At 41.2% G+C, this 16089-nt stretch overlaps 1 protein-coding gene across 6 annotated transcripts in view; it reads right to left on the bottom strand.

Annotated features, from left to right (window-relative positions):
- The window catches only part of ZBTB20 (zinc finger and BTB domain containing 20), a 484288-nt gene that overhangs the window by 353086 nt on the left and 115113 nt on the right, over nucleotides 1-16089 (bottom strand). For 3 of the 6 annotated variants that reach the window (XM_053386091.1, XM_053386087.1, XM_053386089.1), the window contains exon 3: nucleotides 10836-10962. The exons of the other annotated variants lie outside the window; for them this stretch is intronic. The gene's annotated coding sequence lies outside the window, so the exon portion shown is untranslated. The remainder of the gene's footprint in view (nucleotides 1-10835; nucleotides 10963-16089) is intronic. 6 annotated transcript variants of the gene reach the window in all.

Raw genomic sequence — 16089 nt, 5'->3', positions numbered from 1 at the left:
ACAGCACTGAACCAAAACCTACTGCTTCCTGACCAATCTGACTTTGCCTTGAAGAGCCGCTAGCTCTTCCTATCTCTAGCCCACTGAACCAGTAAATTCTTAGTTAATTGTCCATCAGAATGTTCCTATACTAAAGCAACGGCAATGTGGAATCAATAGATCGCACAATGCTAAAAATCATGAGAGAATTCATTCAGAACAGGTATGAAATTTCATTTCCTGTTCTTTTAAAGCAGTTTTAAGGACCAAAATTTAAGGTTCACTATTTTTATCGACCAAGCAATGCCATTTAAATTTTTTATAAGGATGAATTAAATTCCTTACTTCAACTTAATGCTCCCCCCCAACAGTGTGTACATAGTGTCATCAATTACTAATATATGTATATCATACAGAGTGACTAAGGCCATGTTTGAGCCATCTCCCAGCCTGTTTCCTAGCACTAAGCTCTGGAGTATGCCAGGGAGAGAAACTCCCACAAAGCAGGAGATGGTGCTCAGGGGTGATCATGTCAATGGCCCAAGCCATTCAGATGTTTCAGAGCTTCCAGAACCAGAGTTTTGACAGGAGCCCCAGTCGTATCAGCCAGAAAACTCCCCACTGTATCCAAGGGTGGACCGTCCTAATGGCTCCTTCACCTCTGCAGAAGGGAAAGGATGTTGAAAGCCTAATCTCAACAGAAAATTATCTAATGATGACAAAGGGCTGGTGTCAATATCCCCCACTTTCAAGTCAACCTTCCTGCCCAGTTGAGAAAACAAGTTCCAGAGTGTGGCCTGCCATATGCATTGGACCACTGATATGTTGCTACAGCCCCATGGTCATCATGGCAGCCATGAAGTCCTAAGCCACTCCAGAGCCAGTCGCCTCAGTATAAGTGCTGGAGTCCCCCAAAACCAGCAGTCTGGGAGTCACCATCACTTCCATGACCAGCTATGTCAGATGGTAAACCAGCAGAATTCCTAATCCAGGTACCCCCAACTTTCAGCCCTCCAGATGTTTTGGACTACAATTCCCATCATCCCTGACCACTGGTCCTATTAGCTAGGGATCATAGGATTTGTAGGCCAAAACATCTGGAGGGCCGCAGGTTGGGGATGCCTGCCCTAATCTGTCTGGAGTGCCCAATACCAGGAATGAACTCTCTAGATCCCCCCTCCCACTTCTGTACAGAGAGCCTGGAGACTGAGACGGAATCTCTACAGACTACAGCAACTCCCCCTCCCCAGCCCACAAGTCTGTCCTGATGCTGCACTGATTACCCTGATGACTGGTGCCCACCAACTACGCATATAGATTTATGGGAAAATTTGACGCATTAGTCTTCTGGAGGAGGAGGTGGGAAGGGAAAAACCAATTGTTTTGGTAATGTTTATGTAATAAAATATTTTTAAATGAACAAAAATTCCTTAGCATGGATGAGTTATACAGAATGAAGTATACCTTGCAAATGCAGACTTCTTGGCTTAGTAGAAAATAGGCGTATTTCGTTGCTTATTATGTACACGAGGATCCAAAATGTGTTCTTTCTTCACTTTAAGTAACAGCACTGAAAAATACATTTGTGTTAAGTATGGAACCAATTTAGTTGAATAATTGGTGTTGAGACAGTAGCTAGAATTGAGATACTCCTTCCATAGGAATGCACTCTAAGTTGCATTGTAAGAGGAGGTATAATAAAAAAAACTGGATGTAGTTGATCATACTGTAATAAAAGTCTACATTTACCTTTGTATGCAGTACACTAGGTAGTAAAAGAATTTTACAATTTCTTCAAAAAGTAATGAAGTAATAGCTCAAGTTCAGAATATATCTCTGTACCTGGGAAGCTCATTTCGTACTTCTGGGTTTCCCAGAAGCATCTAGCTGGACACTATGGGAAGCAGAACTTTATGTCAGATAGGTCTTTTCTTTGCTTAAGCAGAATGCTTCTTACATTCTTAAAAAAAATTATCCCAAATTTATATCACTGGTGTTAAAAGAAAAGCTGGCAGGCCCATAGGAAAAGACTTTATTATTTGTTTATAGTATTTATTACCTGCCCTTCATTCTAAGGTCCTAGTGTGGGTTACAAGATTAAAACACCATATTAAGAACAATTTTTAACAACTTATAACCTCTATCTGTGCAACCCCTAAATATGTTCCAGTGGGTTTCCCCAACCCTCCAGAGCTGATTTATGGGGGTTTAGAGAGGAGAGGGCAGGGAAACTTTATTGCATAGCTAAAAGCCCACGCGCTAGCCTATCATATGTAACCTGCATATGAGGTTGTACACTGCATGTAAGAAAGTGGTTTCGGCATGTACACCGAGATGCTTTATTGCATAGCTAAAAGCCCACGTGCTAGCCTATCATATGTAACCTGCATATGAGGTTGTACACTGCATGTAAGAAAGTGGTTTCGGCATGTACACCGAGATGCCCAAACTGCATGCAGTGTATACAGTGACACCAGGTTGTATTCAGGTAGGTAGCTGTATTGGTCTGACACAGTCAAAATAAATAAATAAAAATTAAAAAATTGTCCAGTAGCACCTTAGAAACCAACTAAGTTTGTTCTGGGTATAAGCATTCATGTGCAGGCACACTTCTTCAGACGAATATCTTCTTCAGATATCTGAAGAAGTGTGCATGCACACGAAAGCTTATACCCAGAACAAACTTAGTTAGTCTCTAAGGTGCTACTTACTGGGAAAAATTTTTTTTAATTTTTTTATTTATTTATTTCGACCAGGTTCTATGTGTTTTCTTATTTAACTTCTTTTCAAAAAGTATAATCGTTTATTGAGAACAAACATGATAACATGACAAAATAGTAATTAACTCTGTCAAAGAGCTAAGCTTCCAGTATCAACACAAAACACAACATAGTGCAGCACATATCATTTGCAAGCTAGAGAGCAGGCTTCAACCACTGAAATCGATGGAAAAAACCGTGAAAAACTGCAGATTCCAATGAGACTTAGGTGCCCTTTCCCATCTTCTGCATCCAGGCCTGTGTCAACTAATCCAGTACCCAATTCTTTAGATCCTAAAATCAGAATGTTTAAATTGTACCTAAGTTTATACCACTGGTCTAAAGGTCCATAAATTAGTATGGAAACCATTTAATATCAGCCGTATCAGCTTTTTCTTATTGGCAGTGAAAAATCTAAAAAGTATGGAATGCCAGTGTCTCTTTCATATTAACTGTAGTGAGGGACTAACTAGAATTATTGATATACCTATTATATTCCAAATTCTCTTTTCATATGTTTGCAACAGTACGTGTTAATCAGCATTTTAATTTAAAAATAAATAGTGCATCTTGTAAAAAATAATAATAACCCATAATATCAATTTAATATATATCCTAAAATTGAGGCACTTTTACAAGGTCCAATTTTTGAAGGGGATATTCTTAGCATTTTATTAAATCTAGGTAGGTCTGTTTGGGTGCTTCTCATCAAGATGGTACCTCAAACACGCGTGACCACCACTTATTCTATTTCAGAGTTTTTCAAATACCCAATATTTAATGTGGCATTGTTGTTGTTGTTGAAATGTGCTGCTGCTGTTGTTAAAATGTTTATACAACGCTTCATCCGAAGATCAAAGGGTGTTTATTTAAAATATAAAATCATTACATAATTGAAAGAGCAAAGTGCAGAATTCAGTTAAAAATGGGGACCAATGGCAATCTTTATTAAGATTTACAGAACAATCCTTTTTATTTTGTGGGGTGGGAAGATTCTGCAGCAGAAGTACAACCACTTCATAAATAGCTAGCTTGCTACAATCAGGGTAGGAGGTGGAAGCTTTTCCTTACCGTGAGAGGTTGTTCAATCAGAGGGTTGGAAAAGGGCCTAGTCTTGGGATATGTCAGGGGATTCAGGATCTACTGGATCCTTGGCTGTCCCTGATATGCCCTGGGAATGCCCCATTTCAGCCCCCACTACCAGTGCAACAACACCAGTGAGAGATGTATGTCACCCTTCTGTAGACATACAGAGAGAGAAGGGACCTCCAGAACCATAAGTGTTGTTCTGTTAGCAGACCTCCTGCCCCATTTCCAGTATCCCTTCAGCTCGCTTTCCTTAGTTAAAAAACCAATTATTCTCAATAACTATATATATCTATGTCTAATAATGAACTAGCAGGGTGAAATCATTTTACTTCCTATCGTTACTTTTTATCATTTGCACATACCTCAGTACAGTGGTACCTTGGTTTGCAAACAGTCTGGTTTGCTTACGTTTTGGATTACAAACACATCAAACCCGGAAGTGCGTGTCCCAGTTTGCAAACTTTTTTTGGATTGCAACCCAATTTTTTTGGATTACAAATTATTTTTGGAGGCCCCATTGTCAAAAGCGCGCCTTGGGTTACAACCTGTTTTGGTTTACAAACGGACCTCCGGAACAGATTATGGTTGTAAACCAAGGTACCACTGTATTCCACCACGAAGCATCTATCACCAATATGATTATAAGAAAAACTGTCCTACTTGTAGCAAACACACAGCCCACAGTGGCCACACTCATACATTGATAAGTATGCTATATCAGTGGTCTTATGCATGCTTAACTCTGTGATGGATCCTAGCTATTAATTTTCTTGAAAATTAATAAAATGTTTATATATCACCAGCCCATTCAATTCTGACATGTTATTTGGAGAGAAAAACAGCATTTTAGGTCAAATGTACCACTGTTGTGGAATTCCTGTCCCTACAGCTGTCTTCATTTTTAAAAATAATTTTAAGAGGTAAAATTCTCTGTGCCATCTCACTTGCTCCTCTTTCTTAATAGAAAACGACTGCCGTGACTACCCCCATGTAGCAGCACTATTCACCATCAGCACCTCTGCACTCCCCATGTGCTTAGAGAACAATTGATTAGCACTTTGCATAATTAACCTGATTAGCACTGTGCATAATCAAACTGATTAGCACTTTGCATAATTAAAAAGAAATAACGGCAACAACAACAATAACTAGGTAATATCAAAAGCTTCTAGTCCGACAGCCAATTTGCTAGCACCAGGATTAGTTTAGTGTAGAATCTTTTATTCTTTAAAACCTATTTTAGGAAGTACACATCTCGAAACGCTATATACACTGGAAACAGTTCCAATAAATTGGTGGTCACCCAGAAAATGGTAAATTCTAGAACTGATAATTTAATACGAACTGTTGGGAGACTAGTTCTCAGTTGTCTTATTGCTTGCCATCACTAATCTTGTGAATGTGCAAGTTACCAAATTCACATCCTGAGCACACAGAGAAAATTGGAACACTCTGTTGGAAGTGGCTTCATGCTTCCTTTTCTTCAACATGTGAAATAAATCCTTTCCATCTGCCCTGTAGGAACTTGCATATGTCTTCACTCTGAGTGATGCAGAAGATGCAACAATGTGAAGGAATAAGAAGCACGAGATGCTTGTGCTTCCTACTCCCTCTTCACTGGTATAACATCTGAAGTTGCTTTTACTTTGAAGACAAAGCCATCTTGGGAACCTGGATGTCACTGATCATTCTGGATTCTGGAAAAAGAACTTACAAGACAAACAGACTAACTTTCTGGCGCTATTGTCAATTTTCTTACAGTCGCCTGCCTGTAATGGTTATAGGGGTTGCTCGTGCGTAAGTTGCCGCCACTCCTGGCTAGGTTGCCTGGTTAAACCTTTTCTGTCTGGACAGCCCTTCACTTCGTGGCTGTTTCAGTCGCTAGCAGAATCCGTCAGTGGGCGTTTCTTGAACCTCTTCCAGCAAAGAAGTTCTTTGACGCCAAGTCGACGCCTACTCTCCCTGCGCGGAAGTCTTCTGCGCAGGGTGGGTGTGGGCAACGGAGGACCCGTGCTCTCCCCGCTGGTCTCCGGCGAGGAATCCTGGAGCCCCCTCGCCGATTCCCCCATCTGCCTCCCTTTATCCCTGGTGTTACGCTGATTTCCTTCCCCAGCTGATGAGCTGCCTCTCTCCCTGCTGGGCCCTTCTCCGGCATTGCTTGGGAGCCTTGCCTCCGCCTCTGGCTCCGATGGCAGTTCCCTGACACTGCCATACTGGATTTCAGATGTCAACATTTGTGGCAATATCTTAGAAATATGCTTGGAATGGTTTAACATTATCTGGAACTATCCAGAGTTCTGTAGTTTATCTAAACCTCAAAATAATATTTAAAGAGACGCAAATCTGACTATGTGGACAACAGCATTATTGATCCTTCAAAAACACATCTTCTGCAGCTGGGGGTTCACATTTTTGAATACCTCAAGGAGAAACCATTAGCAAAGGACATTTTAAAGCACAAAGCTAAAACATATATTGCAGTTCCAAAGAACTCAGTCACTGCAAGATAAGAAGTCAAGTACTAACTGAAGCGCCATTTCTACAAACTGTTATGCTTCAGGAGTAGGGGGAGGTGCTGCTAAGGAGATTATTCAAGTCCAAATGTTCCTGGGGAAGGTAGTTCCAGTAATTCTGGGAATGATGCCAATTCCTAAGCTATATATGTAAATATTTTTAAAACACTAATTTAATATACGTGTATTTTAAACACATATATGTCTACGTGCATACATTGCTCCAGTACTGCCATGGCAACAAGTTAACAGTTAACAGAAAACTCACACATCTGATTGAAAACAGTTTTTAATATATAACTTCAACACACACACAGAAACAAAAAGGTGCCTTGGGTGAAAGCTTAATCCAATCTATTCTCAAACAATGCAAGGGTCAATTTAGGTAGACAAGCTCATATGGAAATGAGTGGAAGAATCCCTGAGCTGGAAGAGGCTGTGATAAAACTAGGCAGAATTCAAAGTCTGATGCTTAAAACTTTCTGTGAACTAACAGAGAATAGTCAGTCTGGTTTTTGGTATTCTCTGGAGCTATTTAAGAAGGACTTTTTTGTTGCCTAAGAAATCAGAGAAGAAACAAAAATAAAAGAAGTTTATATCTAGACACATTTTCCATCTAGCCCATAATAAGAAAGCTGTTGTCAGAATCGAACGTAAATATATTTAGCGTTCTTCTTCTTTTTAATTAGAGATGCGAGGGATTGGACGTGAGACTTTCTGCATGCAAAGTATATCCTCGGCCGCTGAGCTACAATCGCTCCAGAGTTTGAAGCTGATCAGAAGTTCAGAATACTAGACTTGCAGGCTGATCTTTCCTAGGCTTGCCATACGTCTGGAAAATTCCAGACATGCCAGGAAATCGGACACCTAAAATGGCGTCTGGAGGGGAAATTTGAATTTTAAAAGGTGTCAGGAATTTCCAGGATGCATGGCAACCTGGGGTTTCTTTTAGTTTTCTGTTGCTTTTTCAGTTTTTTTGTTTTGTTTTTAATTCCAGGGGAGGCTGCGCCCCAATGCCAGTGGAAGTGACAAGAGGTCACTTTCCTTGGCTGGAGAGTGGCAGGGGGAGGGAAGCGACACAGTGGTAAAAAACCTCAACAAGGAATCTTGTGGATGGGTAAGAGGGTCACTGGTCCTGACCGTGTGACTGTGAGAGGAGAGGGGAGATGCAGGGAGAGGGGAGCGGAAAAAGCTGAGAGGATGTAAACACTGGCATCACATGATCGCATTATAGTCACGTTTCCTTCTCTTTTGGACACCATGTTGCATTAGGTGGGTCTCCAAGAGGCAGAAAAAGCGGAGGCAATTCAGTAGCCAATAGTTTCATTGCTGTGGCTCCGGTGCAGGTATCTCCTTGTCCTGCTACCTCTCTTTTGTTCCATCCCTAATATTCCTCTCTTTTGCACACACACGCACGCGCGCGCACACACACACCCCTATGGCTACATAGCAGCTAACCAGATTTCCAGGGGTGAGAAGTGTAAATGGTTGTGGTGCAGGAAATCATGGGCTTGCTGCTGTAAAAGCAAGGAGCATAAAGGAGCATTAAGTTTTTAAAAATTAAAAAACCAAGGCAGGTAAAAGCAACGCCTCTTCCCATCTGTGTGAAGGAAATGTGAACTTGCCATTCCTATTGCAATATTCCTATTGTGATTTCCCTATTGTGATATTCCTATTGTGATATTCCTATTGTGATATTCCTATTGTGATATTCCTATTGTGATATTCCTATTGTGATATTCCTATTCCACGGTGAGGTGGGGCAAGGCTTATGTTGTAACAAGTAGCATTTATTGAGACTATTTACATTCCACCTTTGATCCAAATTTCTCAGGGCGAGGAGCAACAATTTCATTAAAATAACATTCATAGCCATGAGCAAATATTACTGTTAACTTCCTAAACATGCATAAAAAGTGGTGTTTTGAGCTGGCAATGAAATAACAAAAGCGATAATGCTAGCTGAATTTCAAGAAGCAGGGCGTTTGAAAGCCAGAGTGCCACCATGGAGAAGACTTGCTCATACATCACCACCAAATATAGTGCACCCACTGCCAGGACACTAAGTTGGACCTCTCAGCCAATCTTAACTCTTGGAAAGACTATATTTATACTGAGAGAGGCATTCTTCCAAGTATTTAGGCCTCAAGTTGTTTGGGGGCTTTATAAATCTGTAAAACCTTGAATTTGGACCAGAACCATGTGGGCAGTCAGTGCAGAACATGTATAATGTATAATATAGGTTTGACTAGTGATTCCACTTAAAAGTCAAGCTTCTGCATTTTACACAGGCTGCACTTTCCAAGTTGTCTTCCAGAGCAGCCCTTCTAGACTGCATTACAGTAATCCAAATGGGAACTTAACACAGAATGGATTATCCTGTTCAGGCTGCCCCTTGCAGACACTTGGGTCTCCGCTGAAATCAAAGAGACAAGGTGTAACGTTAACATATACGAGAGAGTGCTGGAGGGGAAATAGTTAACTAGGTTGCACAGACAGGACCCAGGGGGTGGAGTCAGTGGGTCTATAAAACTAGTTCTGAGAGGAGTTCTGGGGCGAGTTCGTTGGGAGTTGTGGGTGGGTAGTTGGTTGGTTTGAGTGGGTTGGCTGGTTGGGAAAGGCAGTTGGTAATAGAGAGACAGTTAGGGCAGTTGGTCCTTGAGTGTGGGGAGGTAGCAGAGATAGAGAGAGGAACATAAGATTAAGAAAGTAAAGAGGAACACCGTTTGGAATGCTGTAAAAGTTTTGTTTTATGTCTGAAATAAAATACACTCTTCTTTATTAATTGAAAAGCTGACTGAGACTGAAGTGATTTTACCAGGGAGGACCTGGTTGGTGGCAGCGGATTAGTGGTGTACGGGTCAATAGTCCATGAGACGACCGGGGGCTCCGTACGAACGCCACACAAGGGCACTGCAACTCCATCACGAACAGAGCTGCTCACCTAAGTCTCAGATCCAGGAACCACCCAACTGTGGCGTGCCCATCTTATAGGAATTCCGTTTCAATTTATTTGCCCTCATTACATTGATCAGACAACAGTGCAGAACTTGCATGGCCCCATCTCACTCTGATGACAGGAAGAAATAGAACTGAGGGTTATCCACATATTGGTAGCACCCAAGTCCGAATCCCGACAACCTCACAGAGCTAGGGACCTGTGTAATTCAGATAGGGTACAACTGGATAATGCCACATATATATTTTTTGCCAAAGAGGAAGAAATGTTTTTTTGCTACAGCTCCTAGCTGGTGTGAGGATGATGTTAAGAAGTGTGGGCCTGTGATGAAAGGCTTAAAATCTCATGCAGGGAGATAATGCCAGCTCCCTTTACTGAAAAACCAGCACTAATGGTTGCTGCTACTTTGATACAGGGTCAGTTTTAGCACCAAATGGAGATCGCTTGTGTTAGTTTTGGTAACTCTGAGTCCAGCAATATGCTCTATGTAGCTTGAACAACAGAAATACGGTATCACACCTCTAATCCTAGTAAGATGACTTAATGGGAGAAATGGTTGCAAAATCATCTAGGTACTGTTAACATACATTAATAGAATGGTTTATTTCAGTGCTGCTATCTTCTCTTTTATACAGACCCTCAAGTATATAGGTTTATGCAAACATATCTATTTTTGTAGATGCGCAAACAGGGCATAGCCTGTTCAAGATATATACTGAATTTTACATAAATGTCACATTTATATTACAACTATGTATGTATAATTTTCAACACACACAGAAAATGGAAGAACAAAGGAATAAACCTCCTACAAGAAATTTAAATAGCCTTTTTTAGAAATCCTCATCCGAAGTTAGAGGGCTTTTAGCAATCGTACATTTATCTCTTCCAAAATACACCTGCTTTCTTTTCCCCTCTTTTCTCTTCTTTTGCCAAACTAAATATTTTTCCATCTAATGACTCTCTTTATTAGACAGCATCTAATTTGCATACATTTACATACAATTTAACTGCTTGCTTCTGAGAACAAAGAAATGGCTCCGTATTGTACTGAAGGACAATACTCAGAAAAGGTATAAAAACCAGCTAGCTCAGTGGCTGTGTATTCTTTTTGTTTCAGAAATACCAGGATTTTTAAACACTCCACTTAAAGGGTGAAAAAGATTATTCCAACAGACAATGCGAAAAGATACAGTGCAGCTCCCTTTTAACACATTTTCTCTCTGGCCTGGTTAATGGGATTTAAGGTCCAAGCTTTCTTTGCTTCCCTCTATTTCTTTTATTAGATCTGATGGATTTAATTCTGTCACATATTTTAGTTCATATTTTATTTGTATAAAAAATTATGCAGAAGCTCAACTTCAATGCTAATTCAGTACGCCCACCCTTTTCCTACAATGGGAACTGGGACATGATTGAACAATTTTGGATGGGCATGAAGTATATTGATTTCAGTGCTCAATGTTATTATCGGGGGTATGCTAAGCCTATGAGGACTTTACCTTACAGAGATACATAGAGCAAATACAAGCTTACCATGAAGCCAAATGAGAATCAACATGATGGAGTGGGATGCAAGGTTGAGCTCTACTAGCAAATATAAGGAGGGATTGTTTTCAGAGCAGGAGCAAGAAGCAGCAGATGTGTTAAGCCCTCTAGTTCCCTAGAAGGTGAAGAAGAAAGATGCTTAGAGCTGCACATGAACACAACTTTTCATTAAAAAGTTCACTGCTTAGCTTTAATTCACTGCTTTAATTCAGTGGCATACAAACCGTTGAAATAAAACAAGCAAGTAAAAGAGAGCACACAAACTTGAATATCTACGTTCACTACTGTCTTCAGACTAGCATTGTTTTCAATCATTATCAGAGTTTTATAATATAAATGCCACTGGAGTTTTAGGTAGGCCTCAGAACAACAGGAGATGCAACACAAAGGGCACTTACATCTTCAACTGTCAATATGTGCAATTAACATGTCTAATTGTCATAGTAACTTGGAAAAACTCACTTGCAACTGTTAAATGTTTCCATTTTAAAGAAGGAAGCATCACCAGTCTATAGCTCTTCCAGACCACCTGTTTTTTCACTATTCATTGTGATTTCTTTACACAAAATTTGCTTCAGGGTTATACACTGGCATTCTGAGTTGCTTTTGTTTGTTTGCTTTGCATGGAAGTAATAAGCTGTTACCCAACACCACCATTATTCTACCCGTTCCAGTTAATTTCCTGTCACTTTTCTTACCACAACAAAATAGGCGGGCGGTGTGTGTGTATGAAGTTTTGCTTTCAAAACAGGTTTGGTGCAGAAGAACCCCAAATCTATTTGGTTGTCCTCTTCCACCAAGCAGGCAACTTCAAGAAGGGTGCACATGAAGTGGAGGGAGGAAGAGGACACCCATCTAGCCAGCAACCTAAATTTGCTGGTATTCAGTTGAATCATAACTTGAAAATAGTGGCAGTCTGGTAGTGGCCCTAGGGAAGCGGTTTAGTAATGCTGGCCACGTGTCCCGGAAAGCTGTCTGTGGACAAAGGCTGGCTCCCTCAGCCTGAAGCAAGATGAGTGCCGCAACCCCATAGTTGCCTTTGACTGGACCTAACCGTCCAGGGGTCCTTTACCTTTACCTTTTTTTCACCTATTAGAACTAAACAAATGGGTTGATCATAGAGTTCTACTATAAGGAGAAGATTCACTCACAGTATAAAGGAATCTTCAAAAATAATTAGATGCTTTAGTTTCTTCTAACTAGATGTGACAGAATCACGGCCACCAAACTAACTACTATCTCCTTGTCAAATTCCATACAGAAGAAAATAGGATGAGAGAATACAAAGGCAGGGTTTGGCAATTAAATCTAAGTAATCTAATGGATTATTGGTTAAAGTTGCCACCTTAAAGCTGAATAGAAGCAGAAAACAGAAAATCTACATGATACTGCTGGACCAGTTATCTGGGGTTATGGAGTTTGGTATGCTGATGTCACCCACTCTATTTTTCCTTTTCATTCAACCCAGGTGAAGCAATGAAAGCCTTAAATGCTTGCCTGAAATCAGTGGGGCACTGGATAAAGGCAAATGAACTTAAGGTAAACCTAGATAAAACAGAATTAATTGTAGTGGGGAAATCAGTGGCTGCTGTGTAAGGACCAAGTTCACAACTTGGGGTTACTGCTTCTGGATATTTGCTAATGTTATAGCTATACTCAGTGCTGGAATGTGGAAACCTGACCACTGCTATTCATGGCTTAGTGACTTCTAGATTAGACTATTGTAATGCACACTATGTGGAGCTGCTGTTGAAGATAACTCCCGCTTGGACTACTGCAATGCGCTCTACCTTTGAAGGTGACTCGGAAACTACAACTAATCCAGAATGCGGCAGCTAGACTGGTGACTGGGGGCGGCCGCCGAGACCATATAACACCGGTCTTGAAAGACCTACATTGGCTCCCAGTACGTTTCCGAGCACAATTCAAAGTGTTGGTGCTGACCTTTAAAGCCCTAAACGGCCTCGGTCCAGTATACCTGAAGGAGCGTCTCCACCCCCATCATTCTGCCCGGACGCTGAGGTCCAGCGCCGAGGGCCTTCTGGCGGTTCCCTCATTGCGAGAAGCAAAGCACAGGGAACCAGGCAGAGGGCCTTCTCGGTAGTGGCGCCCGCCCTGTGGAACGCCCTTCCAGCAGATGTCAAAGCGATAAACAACTACCTGACATTCAGAAGACATCTTAAGGCAGCCCTGTTCAGGGAAGTTTTTAGCGTGTGATATTTTACTGTATTTTTGGTTTCTATGGAAGCCGCCCAGAGTGGCTGGGGAGGCCCAGCCAGATGGGCGGGGTATAAATAATAAATTATTATTATTATTATAAAACTTCAGGGAGTGCAGAATGTGGCAGTCTACTGGATAAGAGCTTGAGACTGTTGTTTCCATATATCCTCATCTGTTTCTGAAGAACCTGCACTGGTTGACAGTTTATTTCTGGGCTTAACTCAAAGTGCTGATTCCAGTCCTGAACATTCCTGATTATGTCAAGCCCTCAGGACTTAATCATCTCAAAAGACCCTGCTGCGAAATTCATTTAATGGGAAAGCTCTATTAGCCTCTACCAAGCACATGGTCTTTTTTGTAGCAGCCCTAATGCCACGTTCGAAGAAATCCTACTTTGATAAGCATTAGCAAACAAATGAAAGAAAGGCTTTTCGTTTTAGTTGTCCTTCGGGGAATTCATTGCTGTTTTAGCCTGTTCTTTTTTCAAACAACAACTGCACTGTATTGTATAGTCTTAATCTATAAATAGACTTGAAACTTGGGTAAATAGCTGCCTATAAATATTTTAATAAACAACAGGATAAGTCACACAACAGACGGTACAAACTAGGAGACATAAACTGCAAGCCACCAAAATTCTGGTGGAATTAACTACTAGTAAGATGCATCGCTACAAATGTACATTTGACAGGACAGGAAAGGATTGTGCACAGCCAGTATATTCCAAAGAATCTTACACGAAGTTCAACAAATGCATATAAAACTCAACAGAGATAGTGAGCCTCTAACTTCCTACACTGATCTAACAAAATATGGCTCAATTTAAAACACTAGACTTTTGACTCATAAAACAACTGGCTACACATCACTTAACCCGATGGCATTAGCCAAAACTAAAGCATTGCCATCACTGTCCCAATTATTCAGCTACCCATTGCCTTTCAGTGGGCCATTAGGCTAAATGGCTTCCGTGGGAGAACAACCCAATACAACACATTTTCTGATTAAGCGCAACTAGAGAATATTCCACAATATCATATAACTTGTGAAGGTTTCTGGTCATTTAAAATCCTCCTATCCCATCTGTTTGGTTATCAGGCCAAACTGGAATCCTGGAAGCATCTTCCTAATCCTAATAACCTAAATTGTCCAGCAGGATTGGTCCTTCTGGGGAGCATCAGGTCTCGCCAAGAGTGTGATGCACTAGTGTGCTTCTCTGTACTGAGCAGGGACTGAAAAAACTGACAAATGAAAGCCTTTTCCATTTCATGTTTTGTATCAATGCAAGGAACCTTTAATGTTTGATTGACATATAAGGATTTATTTACTTGCTGCATATATAGCATCTTTTATATTCTCTGTGTTCTTAATTTGCTTTTTTGTTTGTGTATGCCGGTATGTCCCCCCACCTCATAATTAGATATTTATTGATATATATTTTTGGCTAAGAACCAAAACAAACTAAAACAATACTTTGGCACAGGTAATATGTAAAACAAAATAAAGCAATGGCAGGCAATTATATTGCTACAACAGATATAATGAACAACCGTGAACCAAGGTAAGGGAAAGTATGTGTCTGTGTGTTAAGTGATAAGCCAACACACACACCCCTCTTCACAAATCATACATGGCAAAAGCATAGACACAGGCACTTGCTCAGTTCATGTAAAAGGCAAGTGAGTCTCAGGCTAACTCACTCATTCCTTCTCTCCTTGTTATGCATTCCATTTTCCTTGCTTCTGTGGCAAACCACAGTTTGCTGTTGCATGCAAGCTGGTAAATCATGGCCTGCATTTGCCTTCCAAAGTATAATTGTAAACTATGATTTGATCATTATTTGCAAATCAGGTTTGTAAGGCATATGTGAACCATAGGTTCACAATTCAAATGCATAACCAAACTTTGCTGGGATCCATAAGCACTTCATCCCAGCCTTGTGGGCCTTTTCTACCTGGCCTGGATGAGCAGAGCCGTGGCTAACTCCAGCTATAAAAAGCTAAGGTGGCTGAACAGACTCTTGAGTTGGGGCATTGTTTAGGGGGTGTTTGCGGGGTGGTTGTTGCTGGTTTTATGGCGCCGTTTAAAATTGGTTTTTTTACTTTTTTAAGCTTGTGGGTTTTTAAATTTTGGGTTTTTATTATTTTTAAATTAAAGGATACAGGATGCACCTGGGAAGAGAGGAGGTGGAGAGTGCAGGGGCAACCCTAGTCACAGTGGTTCTGGACAAGAGAAAGTATAGGGTGGGGGTAGGCAGGCTGGATAAGGGGCACAGGGCACAGGTAGAAAGTGACCACACCTTGTCCAGTCTGGGGAATTACGGTTGTCCTACCAGCTAGAACCTGGGCTCTGCAGCTGCTGTTGCTGAATGCCAGGTAAACTCTGAGTGAGACCTCCCTCATCCATTATCTGATTATGGATGAGGAGGCTGATCTCACCTTCATGACTGATGTTGAGGAGCCCCATACTACTGGTTTTGGGGGACTTCAACACCCATGACAAGGCAATTGACTTTGGAGTACCTCAGGACTTCATGGCTGCCATTATGACCATGCGGCTGTCCCAACATGTCATTGGCTCAATACATGTGGCAGGCAACACTCTGGACCTTGTTTTCTCAACTGGACAGGAAGTGAGTTATCTGAAAGCTGGGGGGCGGGGGCAGGTATTGACAACAGTCCTTTCTCATCATTAGATGACTTTCTGTTGAGATTAGGCTTTCAGCACTTTTTCCCCTCTGCAGAGACGGGGGAACCTATCAGGATGATCTGCCCTTGGAGAAAGATGAATCCAATGGGTTCATAGATGGCTCTGGAGGGTTTTCTGGCTGGTATGACTGGGACTTCTATCAAATCCCTGGCTGACTTCTGGAACATCCAAATGGCTTGACACGATCACCCCAAGTGCCCTCTCTCACTTCATGGAGCCCGTTTGGCTCCCTGGTATACTCCAGAGCTGAATGCAAGGAAATAGGTTGGGAGATGGCTGGTTGAAAACAACTGAAAACTGGTAAGGGCTCATC

This window comes from Podarcis raffonei, chromosome 4 (assembly GCF_027172205.1).
Source record: "Podarcis raffonei isolate rPodRaf1 chromosome 4, rPodRaf1.pri, whole genome shotgun sequence".
Classification (NCBI taxonomy): Eukaryota; Metazoa; Chordata; class Lepidosauria; order Squamata; family Lacertidae; genus Podarcis; species Podarcis raffonei.
Note: the sequence above shows the minus strand (reverse complement) of the source record. Positions and strands in the feature narration are given on the sequence as shown.